Source organism: Eumetopias jubatus, unplaced genomic scaffold, assembly GCF_037043125.1.
Source record: "Eumetopias jubatus isolate StellerSeaLion01/CBP00866 unplaced genomic scaffold, mEumJub1_p1.0 scaffold_6, whole genome shotgun sequence".
Classification (NCBI taxonomy): domain Eukaryota; kingdom Metazoa; phylum Chordata; class Mammalia; order Carnivora; family Otariidae; genus Eumetopias; species Eumetopias jubatus.
Window position 1 is genome coordinate 118,924,567 of NW_028274812.1, and position 12,958 is coordinate 118,937,524.

General features: G+C 41.3%; 1 pseudogene; it reads right to left on the reverse strand.

The window, feature by feature from the left end:
• Positions 1-2,516: 2,516 nt before the first annotated feature.
• Positions 2,517-5,220, reverse strand: LOC114222235 (mitochondrial fission factor pseudogene; annotated as a pseudogene).
• Positions 5,221-12,958: the final 7,738 nt, after the last annotated feature.

Consider the following 12,958-nt stretch of genomic DNA (forward strand, 5'->3'; position numbering starts at 1 on the left):
GTGTGAGCTGGTATCTCATCATGGTTTTGATTTGTATTCCCCTGATGATGAGTGATGTTGAGTATCTTTTCATGTATCTGTTAGTCATTTGGGTGTCTTTGGAAAAGTGTCTATTCATGTCTTCTGCCCATTTCTTAACTGGGTTCTTTATTTTTTGGGTGTTGAGTTTGGTAAATTCTTTATAGATTTTGGATATTAAGCCTTTATCAGATACGTTGTTTGCAAATATCTTCTCCCATTTTGCCTTTTAGTTTTGTTGATTGTTTCCTTTGCTGTGCAGAAGCTTTTTATCTTGATGAAGTCCCATTAGTTCATTTTTGCTTTTGTTTCCCTTGCCTCCAGTGACTTGTCTAATAAGTTGCTATGGCCAAGTTTGAAGAGGTTGTTGCTGCCTGTGTTCTCCTCTAGGATTTTGATGGTTTCCTATCTCACATTTAGGTCTTTCATCCACTTTGAGTCTACTTTAGTGTATAGTGTAAGTAAGTGGTCCAGTTTCATTCTTCCACATGTTGCTGTCTACTTTTCCCAACACCATTTGTTGAAGAGACTGTGTTTTTTTCCATTGGATTTTCTTTCCTTGTCAAAGATTAGTTGACCCTATAGTTGAGGGTCCATTTCTGGATTCTCTATTCTGTTCCATTGATCTATGTGTCTGTTTTTGTGCCAGTACCATATTGTCTTGATGACTACAGCTTTGTAATACAGTTTGAAATCCGGATTCGTGATGCCTCCAGTTTTGTTTTTCTTTTTCAGAATTGCTTTGGCTATTAGGGGTCTTTTGTGATTCCATACAAATTTTAGGATTGTTTGTTCTAGCTCTATGAAGAATGCCGGTGATCCTCCCATATCCTTGATCTGATCCCTTTCTGTGTCTTTTAGAATAGACATTCAATAGGTATTTTCTAACTCTCCCTCTTTGCAGGGTTCCATCTACAGATGATGAGCATATTATATCTCTCATATAACAAGAACATCAAATTTCCTCTTTGTCCTATAACTCAGCCTCCCCACTCCTGCAAGTTCCTCCAGTCACTCTCTCTGAAAGAGTATTCTGCATGGGCTGTCTCCAGATCCCTTTTGCTGATCCTCTCTCTCTCTCTTTCTTTTTCCCCCCACAACACCCTGTTCATGCTGTGTATCATAGAGTACACATACATTGTATCTTCTAACCCCAAATCTCATTTGGTAGATACTAATATCATTCCATTTTTAAATAAGAGGAAACTGAGGCTTGAACAAATTCAGTAACTTGTTCAAAGCAGCACAACTGTTAAGTGTCAAAGCAGGGAATAGAATTCAGGTCTGACTCCAAAGCCCATGCTCTTCGTGTTTTAGCAGATCAATGACCCACTGCATGGACCAGGAGGAAGCAGAACAGACATGGACATCCTCAGAATTTTCAGAAAACTAAGAGCTGAATGCAATTATTCACTTTGACTTCCTAATATTAAGAATGTCTATGTAGTGTTCCAAGGGAAGCTTGAGAAAATATTCATAGCTCTAATTTATGTTTAATGAAACAGGCCCATTGTGGTCAAGTGAATTGCTGTTCCTTTGATTCATTTATGCATCAATCCGTCCAATCAGATATAAATGGGCCCCTCTTGTTGCTTTAGGCGGGGGATTGGGGGCAGGAGTGAAAAAGCCAGACATAGCCTCTATCTCCAAAAGCTTATCCTTAGTGAAGGAAACATACAAACCACCAGCAAAAAGGATGTTTAATGAGAAATATGAGGTCTGCACATTGTGATGAGTTCTATGAAGAAAATTACACAGAATGAAGGATCTGATAAAGAGTGCCTGAAGGAGAGGGCTGGAGTCCTACTTTAGGAGGTGACAGGGAAACTGAGATGTTATTTATGAAGACCCACAGGCAGAGATCTGAGGAATGAGTGATTCAGTAAGAAAGAAGCATGATGGTCCTAAGGGCAGAACAAACTCCTGAGCTCATAGGAGGAGAGTTTAATAATGCTACTATAGCCAGAACTTTGTTTCTTCTCTTTCACATGGCTGCAGTTTTGTTCTTTATAACTAAATGCATTATTCACCTGTTTTTTTTTTATTTTTAACCTTTTGACCCCCTTCACTCATTTCTCCCCCACTCACCCCCCCTTCAACAACCACCAATCTGTTCCCTGTATTCATGAATTTGTGGGGTTTTTTCTTTAGATTCTACATATAAATGAAATCATATGGTATTTGTCTTTCTCTGACTTATTTCACTTCACATAATACCCCAGAGATCCATCCATATTGTCGCAAATGGCAAGATTTCAATATTTTTTTACAGCTAAGTAATTTTCCATTGTATATGTATCACAATTGATTGTTCCATTCACCCATCGATGAATTGATTGTTCCATTCATCCATCGATGGACACGCAGGTGGTTTCCATTGCTTTGCTATTATCAACAGTGCTCAATGAACATGGGGTGCACATAGCTTTTTGAATGAGTGCTTTCATTTTCCTCAGATGATATGGAACAATTTTAATTTTTAACAAAGTTATGCCATACACATAGTTTGTTGGTTTATTTATTTTGCAAATTCTTCCTATCTCCAGCTGTTGAGACAATATTTCTGAGAGCCGTGGTTACCTCTAGTGGTGAAACCAGAGCCAGCAATTAAGCAGCCAAAGCCCTACAGTCATTTAACACCGGACCGGCTCTCTTTTAAGCACGTTCTTTGTTATCCTCTTCTGGAAGTTGTAGACATCTAGTTAGTTTGATTATCCATCACCTTCCCTAAGCCGCATCTACAACCGCCATGCTGTCTGCAGTTCCTACAATGGCTGTTATCTCTCTGGGACAGGCCATGCATGGAGTCAGCCCTGACCAGCTGCCCGTTTTGGCAAACAGCATTTTCTCAATCACAGAGCACTCTCTTTTCAGGCTGCCAACTGCACAGATTTCTTCATTTTAAATGGATTGCGGGGGAGGTCTTTCTAAATCCCCAAAATCTAGTGGTCTTTCACTTAGAGTCAGTACATTTTTGGTAACAGAGGGTTTTTTTTAAGATTTTATTTATTTATTTATTTATTTGAGAGAGAGAGAGAGAGAGAGAGAGAGAGAGAACAGAGGGAGTGGGAGAGAGAGAAGCAGGCTCCCTGATGAGCAGGGAGCCCGATGCGGGGCTCGATTCCAGGACCCCGGGATCATGACCTGAGCTGAAGGCAGCCACTTAACTGACTGAGCCACCCAGGTGCCCCGGTGCCAGAGGTTTAAAGGGAGTTGACGGACTAAGGTCAAGATGTGCTGGTCTTGAAAGTGGAGTGTCTTCATTATTAACTGCTACAACAGTCCTCTCTGGAAGCGGCATAATGACACTAGCGTTTGGAACTCCTTCTTGGAATCCTTGTTCCAGGTCAGCATTTGGTGGTGCTACATTTAATTTTTTGGGAACCCTTGTTTGCTGACCAGTATGTTCGCTGTATTCCATTTTATACTGAATTCGACCGATTTCTGCAGTGTCAGCCGTAGAGGGAGAAGGAAATGCTGCCCCAACTCCCTAGACGGGTCCCGCTACTGCTTGCTATTTGGCGCTCTCTGCTTCTGTGCTTCATATCAAATCCTTTAGCTTGCCTCAGTGTGCCTGTGCTGGATTTTGTCCCCCCGGGTCCCTGGCGAGTCTGCTGCCCACCTGCTCCCCGAGAGTGCGGGTGGCCGCTCTCAGAGGCCGTTGGCCAACTGCGTGGAGGCGCCTGGGCCATAAATCATACACATAGTTTAAACAGTCAAATAGTTCTACGAGATTTCCCAAAAACATCCAGTCTCCAGCCCTCTCTCCAACTATGTCCCCACCCCCAAGAGGTGATAACTTTCAGCTGTTTTGAACCAATTCTGTTGGTATTACCTCTTGTCTCTATATAACATGTTTGTGCTGCTACTTTTTTTTTTTAAGATTTTATTTATTTGACAGAGAGAGACACAGCAAGAGAGTGAACACAAGCAGGGGGAGAGGGAGAAGCAGGCTTCCCGCGGAGCAGGGAGCCTGATGCAGGGCTCAATCCCAGGACCCCGGGACCATGACCCGAGCTGAAGGCAGACGCTTAACGACTGAGCCACCCAGGCGCCTCTGTGTTGCTATATCTTGATTTTTCAGCTTTAGTCTCTCTTTACCTCCCACTGTGGAAGACGAGGCTTTTCATCCTCATACTACACCCGTGTCCTCTTCCCAGGGCCTCATCCTTTGGTACAGTTATATTGTCGCTCTGGCTAGGTCCGTGTTCAGTGTTTATATTCTTGTGACCACGTGAAAGCCATTTATAGCCAAACTATACAGTAAGCCACGCTCTTCCTTCCCTAGATGACTTTTGCTTTCCCTGGAGTGAATAATTGTCCTGTTTCTCGTTGCTTGGCTTTGTTTGTGCTTATTATTAATGAATCACAAATTTCTTTAGAATACAATCAGCCCTTTTTATTGTCAGATCAAACTCTCCCAGCACCTTCTGTCTGCTCCGTTCTTCACTAGCTGCCCTCGGTGACACAGCTCTCATCCGGGATCACCCCTCACTGACCTTGTCAGGATTTACCTGTCCTCTGTGTGGCCACTTCTGTTTCTTAAATCCAGTAATTACCCTTTTGTGGTCTAATGCCTTATTTTAGACAGGTACATCCTCTTTTAGCTTCCCGAGAAAGAGTGCCTACGAGGCAAATTTTTATGCTTTTCGTGTCAGAAAATGTATTTTTTTCTACTCTTAAAATTGAATGAGAGCAGTTGGGAATACAATTCAAGATTCAAAATCATTTCTATCAGAATTTTGAGGTCATTTCCCCATAGTCTTTTAGCTTCTACTGTTATTATTGAGAAGCCAAAAAATATTCAGAGTCCCGAAACTTGCGTGTGATCTGTTTTTTCCTCCTGAAGCTTTTAGAATATTTTCTTTTTCTCTTCCTCCAGCTGTAAATTCTTATGGGTGCTCTAATACCTGCAGGGTGAAGAAGATCCTTCTCAAATTTTCCCTGATCTACATTTTTAACCTTATTCCTAGTAGCTCCCCTGAAAACAGTCAATGCTAAGTCACACAAAACTCTCAAGGTACGTTTTACACCTCTCTGTCTTTGCAGATACTATTTTCTGTGCTGCACCTGCCTTCCTCTAACAACCAATCAACATTTTACCTGTCCTCCCCTGAGTCCAAATTAAATGCCACCTCCGAGAAGCCTTCTTAATCCCAGGCCACAGTATTTTGCCCATTCTCTCACTAGGACCTGCAACATTCTGCCATGTGTCAGAGCTAGGTGGGTGTGTGTGTGTGTGTGTGTGTGTGTGTGTGTGTGTGTGTGTGTGTGTGTGTGTGTGTGTGTGTGTGTCTCATCTTTCCAACACCTGTCCTATTATCTGGAACATACTAGGCATTAAAACATCTGTAGAATTCTACTGAATTCCATTTTATTTACTGCTGATTCAACCTGTTCCCGCTGTTCTGCAGCTGGTTTTTAGTAACAATGGCTACCGTTTACTGAATGTAATGTGCCAGGTCTTGTAAATGCTTTTCTTATATACTGGGTTTGAATCTTGGTCCACAAAATCTAGAAAATAGTGCAGAAAATGCACGAAGTAGTACATTTTTAAAAAATAGTCTTAAATTGGACTCAAAACCAAACCTCTCCTCCATGAAACTGGTGATAAACTCAACCTCAGTCACGATTGGGGTTTCCCTCATTCATGGTTTTTCAAAGGCACTGACACAGCCCCGGGGCATTAGACAAGCCCCTCTGTCTTCCTGCATCTGTCCAGACTGGCTACCTCTAGGACACCTGGGTCTTACCCTGCATAGATAGTCCTTTCAGAGTGGAAGCTTTGCTGTTCTGCATCAGGCAGGGGGCAGGGGAATTTTGGGTGAGGAGTGAGTCCCAGTGCTTGGGAGTGGGACTGCACAAATGCATTACATGGACACCCTTCCTTTTCCCCAGAGGCCTCCTTACCTGCTCTGGGTGCTGCCAGGGAACAGTAGTCTCTTAGGGACCCACCGACAATTGTGCCTTCCACAGTTTGGGAGAATCTCCTCTCTCTGCCTTGCTTTACTGTCTCTCAGAGGTATTCCTCTCTCTCTCTCTCTCCCTAGTATAATGTCTAGGACATCTGGCATAATGTCAAGCGTGCTTCAGGCTTTGGGAAATTCAAAGCTGGAAGAGGGAAGGTCTTGGAGGTGACACCTGCCATTTGCCTTATATCACAAACCTAAGTACAGAGAAAAAAAAGAAAAGCAGTATTCTGCCACCATGTATTCTTTCTTTCTTATAATCACCTTGCAAGGTTAGAGTAATTATACCCATTTTACAGAGGAGGAAACTGGGGTTGAAATTATACAACTCACCCCAAGGTCAGACATCTAGAAGGTGGCTGGGAAGGTCTGTGTGACACTGGAGCCCAAATTCCTTCTACTGCACCATCACTACTCAGGAGCTAATGGAAGCTAGCCTGTAATTAAAATTTTTCTGCTGTTATTAACACTATTGCTTTTATTATGATTATCTTTCATTTATTGGGCACTGCCAATGTGCCAAGCACTAGTCTGAACACCTTACATTTGTCAAATCCATTAGTCTGCACACTCAGCATTAAGTCCACCTGGTGTTTCTTAAACGAGTCCATGAAACTCAAGTATTCCAAAGAATGCTAATAACTGAATTAAGTAACATAATAAAATAAAAATAAAATACCTGAATAAAAAAATAAATAGATACAAGTAAGATTTTTCTTCTAAAATATACTTTAGGAGGGCCTGGGTGTCTCAGTCTTTAGGCAGCTGACTCTTGGTTTTTGGCTCAGGTCATGATCGCAGGGTCCTGGGATTGGGCCCCAAGTCAGTCTGAGGATTCTCTGTCTCCCTCTCCTTCCGCCCCTCACCCTGCTCATGTGTGCACTCTCTCTCTAAAATAAATAAATAAATCTTAAAAAAAGTAAAAATAAAATATCCTTTAATATGTATAAAGAAATGTCAAACATGTAGTCTTTATTATAGTCATCTGCCTTTTAAGACTGATATGTCATTTTTTGTCATAAAGAAAGATTGGTAATGTATCTAGTAAGAGTGGAATAGTTGAAAAAGCTATGGCACTTCCACACAATTACTCTGAAGCTATTGGCAGAATGAGGAAGATCTCTTTGCTGGTGTGGAGGGATCTCTAGGAAGTCACGGAGAATGCAAGATACAAAAGAATTATATATAGTATGTACTACCTTTGGGGTAAGAAAGAAGGGAGATATATATTTGCAAAAAGCCATACTGGAAGAATAAACCAGAAATTGATAAAAACGGGGTCAGGGGTGGAGAATAGAATTGAAGGAATGGGTTTGAGAACACAGGGATAAAAATGAATATCGACTTTTGAAACATATAAATGCTCTGCAATTTTTATAAAAATTAAACAAAAAAACACCCTAAAATTTAAAACAAACAGAAACAACTAAACTACACGGAGAAGAGAATTTAACTAATATTAGAAGACAGTACTGTATGTTCTTAGTGGAACCAAGACTTTTAATGTACAAAAAGAAATAAAAAAGTAGCTGAATTAAAACACTAATATTAGGGTGCCTGGGTGGCTCAGTTGGTTAAGCATTTGCCTTCGGCTCAGGTCATGATCTCAGAGTCCTGGGATCAAGCCCTACGTCAGGCTCTCTGTTCAGCAGGAAGTCTGCTTCTCCCTCTCCCACTGTGCTCTCTCTCTCAAATAAATAAAATCTTTTTAAAAAGTTAAAAAAAAAACCACTAAAATTAAATTTTAATTGGAAATGAATTTTAGGGGCACCTGGGTGGCTCAGTCGGTTAGATGTCTGCCTTTGGTTCAAGTCATGATTCCAGGATCTTGGGAAGGAGCCCCAAGTTGGGCTCCCTGCTCAGCGGGGAGTCTGCTTCTCCCTCTCCCCCTGCCCCTCCCCCTGCTCATGTGCTCTCTCTGTCAAATTAGAAAAAAATGTCAATTTTAATTAATGATTTATAAATATATATATATCTCCTAGTTCCAGTGGCTGAAAGAACCTGAAAGCGATGGTACCTCAGTAGCAAGGAACATCCCAAGTGCACAGATTGTGGTTTCTATGTGGTTTCTTATGCCCAATAAAAGGAAATGGAGCTTTTTAGAGAAGTGACTGATTTCAGGTCTGGGTTAGGGAAAATACAGAGCAAACTTGTTTCAGCAAACAAGGAAGTGTTCTAAGGCTAATAGGGGCATGTCAAAAGAAAGGAGCAGCTAGCTTGAAGGGGGCTCCCATTGGCCAAATTGGGCAATTTGAACAACAAAAAATGACTATAATCAATTTAAACACGTTGAATGTATAAAAACCCATGAATCCCTAAAAATAACCAGATAGAAATAAAACAAACAAGCAGCAGCCAACAACAAAACTTTTCTGCCATCACTGGATGTGATATTCTAATTCCTGACATGGAAAATTGGTACTTAAGGAAAACAAGAATATATCGTGACTTTTCAGAAGGAACTATGGTTCCATTGATGAGAAAATTTCTCCCTTTTACATGACTGCCAGCCAATAAATGTAGAAGAAATAATAGAATTAGAAAATCAGTGTTTTGCGACGCTGATATGATCACTGATTCAGGGGAGGCATCACTGATGTTAAAACCATTAGGAGAGGGGCGCCTGGATGGTTCAGTCAGTTAAGCATCTGACTCTTGATTTCAGCTCAGGTCATGATCTCAGGGTAGAGAGATCGAGTTCTGTGTGTCAGGCTTACACTGAGTGTGGAGACTGCTTAAGATGCTCTCTCCCTCTCCTTCTGCCCCTCCCACTCTGCTTGTGCTCTCTCTATCTAAAACAACAACAACAATAACAAAGCATTAGGAGAACAGTTGAGGGGGAAACAATGAGTCACATCCCGGCCAAGTATCATGCCCATAGGTTCTTTGCTGTTGACAAAAGGGAGAAAATCTCTCTACAGAAGAGAGAGACCTGGCTGTCACCATTTCAATTCAGTAATCAAACGTGGCCTCATCAATAACAGGATAACAAGACAGTAATCACATATGCCTCCTGAGGTGATGAAAAGTAAGGTACATGGCATCACTGTGAAGAACTATTGCCAAAAATCTTTCAACTGAATATAATCAAGTCTTAGGCCAAAGTTCTAGTTTATAGAAAATATATTGGATAGAGGAATAAGTCAAATGAAAACCATGAAGAAAGGATCATACACATTCAGAATGTGAAATATTCTACAAGACAACTGGCCTGGTCTCTTCAAAAAGACATGTAGAAAAGGATGGGGGGTAGAGGGGTATTTGAAGAGACCTAAGAGACATTACAATTAGATTTAGTGGGTGATTCTTGGCCACATATTTAGGGAAAAACTAATATAAAGACATTTTGGAGGGAAATGGGCAAATTTGAATATGGACTGGGTAATCAATGATATTAGAAAATTATTTTGTTTTGTTCAGTATGATTATGGTACTGTGATTATGTAGCAAGACATCTTTATGCTAAAGCATTTAGAGATGAAATGCCATGAGGAATTTATTTTGAAATGGATTCAGATACCCATACAAACATACATAATTGAAACAAATATGGCAAAATCTTGACAGACGTTGAATCTAGGTTGCTCAAGTATTCTTTGTAACTTTCCCAGCTTTTCTGTATGTTTAGAATTTTCATAATAAAAAGTGTATGTGTGTGTATTTGTAATCCTATGCCATATTTGAAAATAGAAAATTAAATGAGAGGTAACTGGATTCCTGAACCCATGAGTTAATGTATGTCACCTATTGAATAACTACTCTTCTGGAATAGGTATTTTATAAATTTAAATAATTTTAATATGTTGATCTTTGGATTTAACTAAAATGAAATAAGCACGGTGTAATGCCTTTAATTTTCTGTTCCATTACATGGTTATTAAATTTGCACATAAAATTTGATCATTTCTAGCAACTTTTTCATTCGTGGGTTCAAAGCACAGTCTCATTTTATCTCAGGAGTACTACAATTGCTTCATCAACATTTCGTCCTTTAAAAAAACATGTTCTGTGGTCAGAACTTACTAACAAACATTGTCTATAGTCATGTCAGGAACACCAAGAATAAATTGAACTGTAAACATATTAGAATGGTTTGTAATTTTGTACTTTTCTCCATGTTTGAGGTATTATTGTCAATCCCAATCAGAAAACAGACAAGATTAATTTAAAAAATAGTAAAAATGAAGAAGGCACAAAGTTTCCAAAATCCTACAAAGTTCTTGTAATTTTTAATCCCGGTCTATAATTTCTATCATCCTTTTTCTGTCCTTCCTACCTGGTCAGTACAAGCCCAGATACTTCCCACCCCACACTTCCCTTTCGTGGACCTGTTCACCTTGTCCCCACACTCATGTCCTTCGCCAGCCACCTCCTGGTTCCCCCAGGCCTCACCCTTCAGCAAGGTTCCAGTCTGTAAGCCAAGGCTGAAGGCATGGTTAGGAAGGAGGCAGGTATAGAGTCACCATTCAGATATTACTCAGTCCAAAGAGAGTAATTTCTACTCAGCCTGGATGCTCTCTTCCCACAGCAAAAGTTATCACTGGAAATTCCCTCACCTATACTTGTGGAGCGAGGTAGTTTCATTTTGTCTAAGTGCCTTCACACTTCCTAGTAGTTCTTTAGTTAACACTCAAATTACTTGGGCTTGATGAAAAAATTAATTTTCTACAGCATGGAGGAAACCTGGGCAGAAGCTACATTTAAAAAGCTATAGGTATGACAAATGATAGATAGAAGTGTGTGTGTGCATGTGTGCACGTGCACGCGTGTGCTCGTGCGTGCATGCACGCACGCGCGTGTGTGTGTGTTTATCCCCAGCTTTATTCTTTAGTTCAGGTTAGTGGAGTTGATATCTGAATGTTTTTTTCTGGGTGTTTTTAAAATTTCACCTGTGAATTCTTTTCTTGCTGATATCTAGAATATAACCCAAAACTTTTGATATGGAAGAAAGAATATAAACTTGGAAATCAGCCTTATCCTGTCTCATTAGCTGATGTGGTCTTATGCCCATTAAGTTAGAGTTTCCCCATCTCAAAATAAGAACAATAATGTACGTGTGATAGAGATGTTGTGTGGACTGAAAGAGATCACTATGAGAAGTGCCCGTCAATACCCAGCGGTTAGCAAGAGCTCAGCAAGTGTCAATTGCCCCTCCCTGGCTTTCTCTCAGACTCTGCAGAATCAAGTTCTTTTCTGTTTTATTTTCTCCCTTATTTGGAAGTAGGCCTCCCCACCCACGGAACTGCTGAACCAGCCTCTCACCGCCAAGCTGCTCTCTCACTTGCTCGCTCAGTGTTCTCTCTGCACTCAATGTTTTCTTCTGGCCAGATCATCGGTAAAATCACTGTGAGGCTCTGCAGGGTCTATTTGCAAGACCAAAGGCAGTGATGGAAAAACAGGAGACTACTGGGGAATCAGGCTGAGGGGCGGGAGATGGATTCAAGAACAGTAAATCAGTGGGTTCGGTCGCTGTGGTTAGAATGAGGCCTAAGGGGATCTTAGAATGAGGTCTTTAAGGGGGAAGTCTAAGCAGAAGCTCGTGGCCCGTGGCAGCACAAGGTCGCTGACTAGACCCCAGGGAACTGGGGGCCAAGTAAGGAGAACTCTTTATGGCAGGCAGCAGGTAAACCAGAAACCCGATACAGAAACCAAAGGGCATAGAAGGATTGAGTAGCACTTGTTCTTTCTCAAAACAATAGAACAAAATGTGGTAACCATGGATCTGGAAGAACAACCATCATTCTGTGTCCCATTAAAGAGCATGAATTTCCCTCTGATAGGGATGGAGGACTTCTTGGCCCCCTCTTAGTAACTTTTCAGCTTTCGTTTCCCTGGAGTTAGAGTTAAAAGCATACGTGCAAACTTAGAAAACCTTAAAAGCTTGTTTTGTTTTTGTTATCATTTTTTTGAGAGAAAGAAGGAAAGGGATGGGCAAAACTGTCTCCTTTTTGTAGCAACTCTGGGTGAGAAACAGAGACTAGGCAGGAGGATAGGTCATAACCATTTGTGGAGGAACTCTCAGTTGTCTCTACCACCTGCCTCGATGGGGAAGCCAGTTCCAACATACACACTGCAGAAGTGGAAAGTGTTCCCTGATTGAGCCATATTACATTCTCACGGTCTCAGAAATCATAGCAGCAGCTCTGAGGTCTGACAGTTGAACTGATGGAAGAGTACTTTAGTAACACTCTTCTTTCAAACCAACACCTGGCAAAAATTCTCATCCCTGCAGAATAGCTTCCTTTTCTTCTCCAACCTCAAATCAAACATTAGCTTACCTGATGAGAATAGCAATGTCCTTGTTTGGTAAACACACGAGGAATATTATGTATAAAGTTTTGCTAGTTCCTCTTGCACAATTTGCTACTCTTATCTTGGCCACCTTAGGTTAATGTGAGGCCTCACTGCAAGTGATAGGGAGGGAGGGCTCCTGGCACAGTGGGGGTAGGGCAGGGCACGAGGGGAGAAGCTGGTTAATGGAGCCCTGAGACAACACAGTATAGCAGAAAGACATGGACTTTGGAACCAATGATTCAGGCCCAGTCAATATACCTCTGTGAACCTCTGCTTTCTCTTCTATTAAGTAGGCATAATAGAATCTAATGATAAAGAACTAATGTTGTGAGCATCAGGAGATGATGTATAAAGCGTAGTAAGCATAGGGCCTGGAAAATAAAAAATGCCTGGAGTATGTTAGCTCTTACTATCTCCCTGCATGGCCAAAGTGATGATGTCTCCCCTTCACTTGTCCCAATTTGCCTGAGATTCTCCCGCATTTATAGCTAAAACTTGTCAGCCCCGGATAAGCCAGGGGTGGGTGGTTACTCTACCTTTCCACGTCTTGATGCTACACCCATCCATACCTCAGCGCCCGGCTGGCCCCACAGCAGAGCTGATGAGTCTTCTGGTGGGCTCTGTGCTGAGGTACCTGGGATGGAGGCAAAGGCCAAGAGGTAGTTCAGCCATTATTT